An 8,920-nucleotide genomic window follows, 5' to 3' on the forward strand; every position below is an offset into this window, starting at 1 on the left:
GGGGGAGGGTCCCCCTCCTCTTCCTCCTCCTCCTCTTCCTCCTCAGGAGCCGCGAGCGGGGGGAGCAGAGCACGTGGAACCCCCTCCCGGAGGCAAAAGCAGCCGCGATGTGCCGGTGGAGGATGATGCTGCAGGGTGCGGGTCGCCAGCCCACCCCCCCACTGCACGAGAAGAAAAAATCAGAATTCCAAGCGCTGTTCTTCCAAAGAGGAAAAAAAAATTGGGTGGGGGGGGAGGGAAGCAAAAAAAAAAAAAAAAAAAAGAGCGGAATTAACGCGCTCCCCCTGAGGAAAAACAGATAAACAGGCAAAAAAAAAAAAAATTAAAAAACAAGAAAACAAGAAGACCGTAACACAAAAACCACAACCCAGAGCCGGGTGAATAATTAATCCCAGGCAGATGCGATTAATCGGCGGCAGGAGCAGCTCGGCGGCGGAGTCCCCCGTGCGAAGGCAAAGTTTGGGGGTGGGGGGGACACCCCGGGCTCAGCGCTGGCAGCGGGGGGACCCCGCCAGGAGCGCCCCAAGGAGGGGCTCCCCGCCTCCCAGCCGGGGTGTCCCCCCTGCTGCTGGGTGCCGCCAGGGGCTGCGGGGGGCTCGGGCAGTCGAGGGGGGCTCTGCCGGGGCCCCCCCAGCCTGTGCCGGGCCGGGCTGGGCGCTCCGCTGCCCGCTCGCCCGGCCCGAGCCGCATCGGGCTCCGCTGGGTGCCAGCGAGGGGAGGGCGGCAGGGGGAGGCGCCTTCCTCCTCCTCCTCCTCCTCCTCCTCCTCCTCCTCCTCCTCCTCCTCCTCCCGCTCCCCGAGCCCCCCCCAGAACACCGCCGGGGGTGCCCGGCCGTGCCCTGGGGTGATGAAAATGTTGGGGGGTTCCGAGCCCTCCCGAGCGAGGCCGAGCGCCGAGAGGAGCGGCCGCGTTTGGCCACTTGCGGCCACCCCGGTGGTCCCTGTGGCACCCAGCTGCAGCGTGTCCCCTCGGTGCCACCCGGGGGGAGCAGCCTTGTCACCCCCTCCCTGCGGGCTGCCAGCACAGCTGCGGGCATTGGGGACCCCCTGTGCCCCCCTGGGGTGGGGGATCGGTCACCCCTTCCCTCCCTGGTGCCCTACACACCTCGGCACATCCCGGGATTGTTTCCTACAGGGGCCGGAGATGCTCCCAGCACGGCTGGGGAGGGAATCCCTCATCCTTCATCCTTCATCCTTCATCCTTCATCCTTCATCCTTCATCCCGGCTTGCTGGAGCCATGGGAGAGTTGGCTTTTTGGGAATGCCACACTCATTTGGGGGCTGAGACCCCAAATTTCCAGCCATTCCCACCACGGTTGGCTGCGTTTTCCTGCCCACACCAAGCCCGGGTGCCTCCCCTCTCCCTGCTCTGCTTCCATCCATTCCCCCATCTCCCTTTCCCAGGAAACCTCGGCCAGCACGTTCCTCCTGGCAGCCTCATTCACCGTGGAAGCGCACAAGACATCTCCATTAACGCCAAAATAATTCACGGCAATTAATGGCATTGACCTTGAGCAGTGACAGGAGCTGAAGATGCCCCCGGAAAAAAGGCAGCTGAGGAGGAGGATGGGTCCCCAGCACCTCTGGGTGCTGCTGGGAGGCCTTCGGAACAACTCCCTGGGTGAGGAGGAGGAGGGAGATGGGATGTGCCTCAAACCCCACCTGGAATTGCGCAGGAATGGCCGAGCGCTGTTTTGGAGCGGCCCCGCCACCTCCCAGGCTCTCGCTGCTTGTTTCCATTAAAATCCCATGATTTATAAACCAATCTCCCAATTGCTCCGGGAGGGATCAGCCCCTGATCTCCTCCTTTGAACCTGCCCAGGTGGGGCAAAGCCTCAGTTTCCCCACTCCAGGAGGAGCCCTCAAAGTGGGGATGCTGGCAGCGCCACGCCCCGTCCTTCCCGGCCTCGGGATGCTTTTCCCACTGATGGATGAGGGCTTTTAAAGAAGGATGTTTGGGTGCAATCCCTCCCGCCTTGCCGCGCTGCCTCTGGCAGCTTCTTGGCAGCACCGCTGGGAGATTTTTCAGCCGTTCCAGAAAGGAGTATTTTTACCCCAGCTGGATTTTATTTATGACTCCGGCGCTGGCGGGCGGAGGGGGCTGGAGTGGGCTGGGATCTCTCCCGAGTGAGGAGCAAAGCCAGGGGGAGATGCCGCAGATAAATCCTCTTTATTTATTTCAGCACCGCCTGAAGCAGGGAAGGGCAAAACTGAACCCCAGAACCATTTCCCACGTGTCCGTGTGGGGACCCACCCGAACAACTTCTGGATGGATTTTCCAATGAATTACCCAAAAAATAAAACCATTGAGGGATGTCCAGGCAGGATGGGATGTGGACAAATTCCCAAATGGTGATTCCCAAATGGGCTCCACTCCCAAAAACACCACAAACACCCCACAAGCCCCGCACAGAGCAGGACTGGACGGGCTGGAAGCACTTCCCACATGGATAAATCCCACCCGTGGGAGCCAATCCCACAGATTCGGTGCCAAGTTGGGTGTCGGAATCTGAGGTATTGATGATTCTGAATTGTAGAAAGTCTCTGTCTGTCTGCCCCGCTGCCAAAGCAGAAGCCAGAATTGGTCTGTGCTGGTTTCCAGGTTGTTTATTCTGTTTATCTCTCACATGTTCTGCTGCCCTGCCCAGCTCTGTCCTGCAGGGCAGCGTGTGGGGCTCTGCCCTCAGTGGGATGTGACAAACATTAAATACCAGAAACTCCCTGGGCTGGATTTACAATAACGTGCCAATATCTGTCACCTACGTTGGACAGTGTGTCCCCAGCCTGAACCAACAGAAAAATGCCAACACCACAGTGAGACATGGAGGGCATGAAGAAGGAGAAAAAGGACAAGGCACACCCAATTTCCTCCAGCTTGTCCCCTTTGGACCCCTCATCTAGACTCCTAAAATTTGACTTTTGCACCCGTGCCATATTTAATTATAATTTATATCAAACCCTCAGAGCTGGTAATTGATCCTGTAAGATTGCAAACTCTTTTCCATGGGCAGAGATCACAGCCAGTGTCTCTGGGGGCTCTGTCCAGGGGGTTCCTGACCAGAGGGAAGCTCTGGGTTCCCACAGTCGCGCAGGGAGCAGCGCCGGCCTCTGCGCTGATCCCTGCCCGGGTTCCGCCTGCCCTAATCCCGGCAGCACTAAGCGCTGGGATAACAGGGCTCTAATCACCCGAGCCAGCCCTAATCCCTGTGGGAGCCGCTCGGGAGGTGTCGCTGCTGCCAGGGCACCCCCGGAGGTGGCACCGAGAGGGAGCCACTTCTCCCTTTTCCCGGGGAAACTGAGGCACACACGCCCTCTCTCCAGCTCTGCCGTTTGCGAGGCTTTGCTGGGACGATCGGATGGATCCATGAAGAGAAGGGAGAGCTCCAGGCGTGCAAACCCCTCCTCTGGATGCATGAAAACACATCCCAAACCCCATTTTTGGGGGGCTTTACCAAACAGCCAAGAGCCAGCGCTGAGCTTCGCACATGGATTTGTTATTTTTTCACCCCCAGGATGCTCCAAAGATGATAAATCCCCCATAAACCAGAAAGAATTAATCCAAACCAGCCCTGGGGACACATCAGGAGAGTGAAATCCTCACTCCAAGGCTCTGTTTTTCCCATTATTTTCCAATAATGCAAACAGGGAAGTTCCTGGAGTATCCCAGCCCTGCCCCAGAGCTAATCCTGGGTGGGAGCTGAGTGGCTGATCCTAAAAGGTGATTAAAAATACATCTCAATTCCCTCCCTCCCAGAAATCCATTTGCATCCTCAGCCCTTCCTTCCATAGTTCTGATAATGACAAAAATAGAGAAATTCTGTAATTGCCATAAATTCATTTTATGTGATAATTTCTAAGGAGATGGGAGAGGGGGAAAAAAAGCGCCTTTTATTGGAATTAATTGTCCAGCTGGATTCATGGTTTATTCTGTGGATCCCCGGCTCTGTGTCGGAGGCCATCCCAAGGTTCTCCATCCTCCCGGAAAAATGGGTGGGAAAAGCAAAAAAAAAAAACCAAAAAAAGGCTGAAATACCAGAGCACATCCCACAAATTGGCCTGACTTTTGGGTGCCCCAAAGAGTGCAAAGGCACATTAGGTATTGAATGCAATATTTATAATATTAAAATGAATATTTTAATAGCCCCATAAAAGGAGCGGAAGGAAGAAGCAAAGCAGTGGCGCCAAAGCCGCTCCTTCCTGCGAGATAAAAATGTTTCATTTCAGTTTTACTGCTCAGCTTCATCCCTGCCTCAACTTTTATATTCTATTAAAATATTAATTTCGGGGTAGAACGTAGGAATTTAATATTTTAGCTGATTTAAAAAGTCAATATTATCAAAGTTGGGGGTTGAGGGGGGTCTCAGAGGAGAACATCTCAATAGACCAGCAGTGACGTTATTTCCCTTTTCCTTCCAAAAATGTTTATCCCGTGGGGAAATTTCTCCATTTCCGCTTTTAGCTCTACTTTTGAGAGGGGAAAAACGCCGAGGATGGGTTCCCCAATGTTTAAATCGCTGTTTTGTGTGCAGCCAGAACTCCCTGATGGAAACAGAGCATCCCAACATCCTCAAAAATCCAGGGAATTGATGAGCAGCCCCTTCCTCCAGCACCAGGGAATCAAAGCACCTAATTAGAGCAGCTCGTTAGGAGGGTTGGTTATCTTGGCAGCCAGAGAGGCCAACAAGAGAGTTTCTTTCCTTGGCTTGCTGTTTGTTTTAAAAAAAAAAAAAATTAAAATATGGGAGTTTGGAGTTGGATTTAAGCACTGGGTGAGTTCAAAAGCAGCTCCTCTAAAATCAGGGCTGGGCTGGCCGTGGCCATTTGGGGTTGGGAGCTGTGGGGTGAGCACCAGAACAACATTTTACCCTCATTTTGGAGGGGCTGAGGGGATTTACAGCACTGTAAGGACCAGCACCTCATTTTATCCTCATTTTGGAGGGGTGAGGGGGGCTTTGCAGCACGGTGAGAACCAGCCCATCATTTTGTTCCCATTTTGGAGGGGCTGGGGGCATTTCCAGCCCCTAAACCAGGCTCTTGAAGTGAGCAAGGCCTAGCAGATGCAGCTAAAACCCAAAAGCAACAGGTCCTGCCTCGAACAAAGCCCGTTTTGCCTCCTGACCCTGAGTTTTGGTGACGACAGGACCCCGACTATAAAAACACATAAAAATTGAAGAATCGTTTCTTTCCCAGCCCTGCCCCACCCCTGTGCAGGTGGGAGCTTCCAGGAGAGCACCTGCAGGTGTCCCCAACAGCATCAAGGGACACCTTGGGGACTGTCCCCACTCCATCCCCAGCCCTTCCCTGCCCCTCTGGCCAAGATGGGAACACAAAGAGGTTCAGAGGAGCTTCCATCTGCTTTGCTTTCCCAGTTGTCCCCTCCCCTGGCTTTTCCAACGAGATTTTCCAGAGCTTTTAAGGATCAAGGGTATTTAATGGTTTTTTTGGGGACAAGGTCACCACAAGGCACAGCCCTGGTGGCTCCTCAGGACACCAAAGAGCTCCTGGCCAGTCCCAGTGAGAGCTCCAAGGCCCCTTCTCCAGCCGTGTCCCAGCTGGATGCTCCAGGCTTGAGCAGATTCCAGGGAATTCTGGGCAGTGGAGAGGTCCAGCTGGAGGTTTGCAGGGTGAGGGGAAGGACACAGGAATGCTCTGGCAAGGTGGGCATCAAGCTCAGCATTCTGGAATTCCTTCCCAAGGAAGGGTTAGGTATCTCCACGATGGATTCGGCTGGGAATTGCATCAAAAATCTGGTTTGGCTGCTGGCTCTGGGCTCACTGCATCCCCATCATCCATCCATCCATCCATCATCCATACATACATACATACATACATACATACATACATACATACATCTATCCATCATCCATCCATCCATCCATCCACCCATCCATCCATCCATCCATCCATCCATCCATCCATCCATCCCCTATCCATCCATCCCCCTCCTCTCCTGTCCCTCTTTCCCCATTACCTTTCCAGCCCCATTCCAGGGCTCCCTGAGCTCCTTCCCCCCTTCCCTGGCACCTCCTGGCCAGGGCTGAGTCCATCCCAAAAACCTCCTCCTCCCCTTCCCTGGACCTGTCCCAACAGGGCCTTTCCATCTGGGACAGATACAGTTGAGCATCCCACTGCCTGATTTGGTTTCTGGGGTGCCTTGGGATCAGTTTGCTCCATCCCACTGCCTGATTTGGTTTTTGGGGTGCCTTGGGATCAGATTTTACCTGGTCACGGGGTGGTGGCAACTCTGGGGTCCCACCACCCCCGTGAGTGTCACCTATGCCCAGCTGGGCACTCTGCTGCACCCCAAACCCACCCGAGCACCTCCAAAACCCCAAACCCCAACACCAGCAGCAGGAGTGGGGGTTCCCATTCTCCCTCCGTGCCTCCTCCCAGAGGATTTTCACACCGAGGGAACCTCCCCGAGCAAGGAGGGGTCAAACCCATCCCAAATTCCCGCGGAGCTCTGCTGCGGGCACAGGGGGCACTGCCCACCCCCGAACCCTCCCGAAAGTCCAGCCTGGCTCTGATCCCGGAGCTCGGAGCTCCCTCCCCGCTGCCGTGTCCAGCGGGATAACGATGGAGCAGCTGCTAAACCAGCTGGGTCAGCCTAATGGGCATCCCATAATGGCCAGGGGGTGCTGGGGCCGCGGGATCCCAGCTGGAACGGGAACAGGATCCAGGAAAATCCTTCCCTTCCTGCCATTAGCAATCCCAGCTGGGATTTGGGCTGGTCCCATCCCTCCTGGACGGGCAGAACCTCCCACCCTGGAAAGAGCATTTAGGAGCATGAATTTTTCAGGAGCTCGTTTAGCAGCGAGCATCTTCCCAGCTGGTTCTGGGCAAAGAGGATTAACCCCTTGGGGTGGGGATGGACGGGGGCACATCCCCGGTGTGAATGGGGCTGCTGGGATTTAGGGGTGGAAAAAGCAGAATTAGGAGCAGGAGATGGGTTTGGCTCCTTGTTTTTCTCTCCGGGACCAAGAAATGGCAGCGGGCAATTGGGTCTCACCCGAAATATCCCTGAAACGAGCAGGAAAACCCCTCAGGGTGCACCTGGGCAGGCAAAACCTGCCGGGAAATCCATGCAGAGGGCTTTGCCTGCATCCCCCATCAGCTGCTCGGAGCCTCTGGGGTCAGAGGCAAGCCCGGATCCGACGGGAAGGAGCCACCAGCAGGACCGGGAGGCGTCGGGGAAAATTGCATTTGAAGCCCAGCCAGTGCTGGAGTCTGGAACAATTATAGCAGCGGGGTCAAAAGAGCCTCCTGTAACATCGTTTCCCTGCTCAATAGGCAGCAGCTGTTGAAAATAAAATTAAAAAGCCCCCAGAAAGTCCACACAAGGGAAGGGTGGAGAACAGCCAGGAGAGAGGGAGGATTCTCCAGTGGATAATGGCTGGGCTGTCTTGGGGAAAGAATCTGGATTTTCTGGCCAGCTCTGCTGTTGAAGGTTTCTAGCAATGATTTCTCTCAACAAAACTCCCCTGCCCTTGGTGGTGTCTGGCCAAAAATGGTTCAGGGTTTGGCTACAGGTGGGCAGAGCTCAATGAAAGCTCCCAGAGCCTCTGGGGAGTGTCTGATCGATCCTTTACATCGACCTGCTAATGGGGCTGGCTGTGGGGAGGGATTTCCTGATGTCTTCAACCCTCTCAGACCCTCTGGGAGCCATCTGTTGGGTTTGGGTTATCCCACCCTTCCTCAGCCTCATCTTCCTCCCCAGGAGCTGGGAGTGCAGAGATTCCCCATATCTGCATTTCTCCGGCCTGCGATTAGGATTTGTAAAATCCAACAGCCTTTGAGGGCTCTGTAAAAGGACTGAGATGCTGTCACTGATGTCCAAGGTGTCCTTTGTCACTGCACTCAAAAAAAAAAAAAAACAATTGAAGCCAAACACCCTGAAATTTTTGAGCAAAATCCCACAAATTCGAAGCCAAACCCCCTGGAATGGCCAAACCATCCATCCATCCATCCATCCATCCATCCATCCATCCATCCATCAGAACATCTGCCCAGGTGGGGGATGGCAGAGAAGAGCCTGGATCCACACAGGGAGAATTTCCTGGGAGGAATATTAAACTGCATAACTGATGGGTTGGAGTTTCACCAGCAGCTTTTGATGGCAACAAATTTTTGTAATATCCCAGCTTTATTGCTGGGAAAAATCTGAGGATTCCAAGTGGCTTTTAGGGTCCTTAAAAGCATTTTCCAGCCACTTCTGCCTTCTCCCATCACTGCTGCTTCATCCAGGGATGCTGAAGGATCTGGGAAAGGGATGGGAAGGTGGAGAATCCCAGTAAAACCAGTGGGCAGGTGAGTGGGATGCACTGATGAGGTTTTGGGATGGGTTCATCCCACTGGGGCAGCTGCTGCAAGCACCGGGGATTATCCTGAGAAAAAACCCTGAATTCCCTTTCCTCTGGACAGAATTCCTGGTTCTGTGCCTGACAGGGGATATTTCTCTCTCTTTTCAGGGGTAAAATACAGGAAATTCCCGAGGGAACCTCAGTCCCTCCTCATCCTGGTGATGGAGGGAGGGATGGGAGCATCGAGAGTGGGGAAATGACCAAAATGCTGGGAAAAAAAAAGGGCTGGAAAATCCAGGAGAGGGCTGTGGAAAGCAAAGAGTGAGGGCTGCAGATCCTCCATGGCTGCAGCTGAATTCTGGCCCTGGCTTTGGGCAAAGACAGGAAAGAAAATCCCCCTCTGGGACTGCGGGCTCGGATGCTCTGGATCACCCAAATGGGGTAATTTTCCTGCTTTTTGGCCAAAGCTGCTGGAGCTTGACCTTGAACCAGTGTCTGGTTCCCTCCTGCCAGCCCTGAGCTGTTGGGTTTCCAGCAAAATGAAATCAGGAGCTGGGTGAGAGCTGTTCCTACCCAGCCCTGGCACCCCAAATGTCCCAAATGACCTCAGGCTGAGAGCC

Source organism: Lonchura striata, chromosome 20 (assembly GCF_046129695.1).
Source record: "Lonchura striata isolate bLonStr1 chromosome 20, bLonStr1.mat, whole genome shotgun sequence".
In the NCBI taxonomy this organism is placed as follows: domain Eukaryota; kingdom Metazoa; phylum Chordata; class Aves; order Passeriformes; family Estrildidae; genus Lonchura; species Lonchura striata.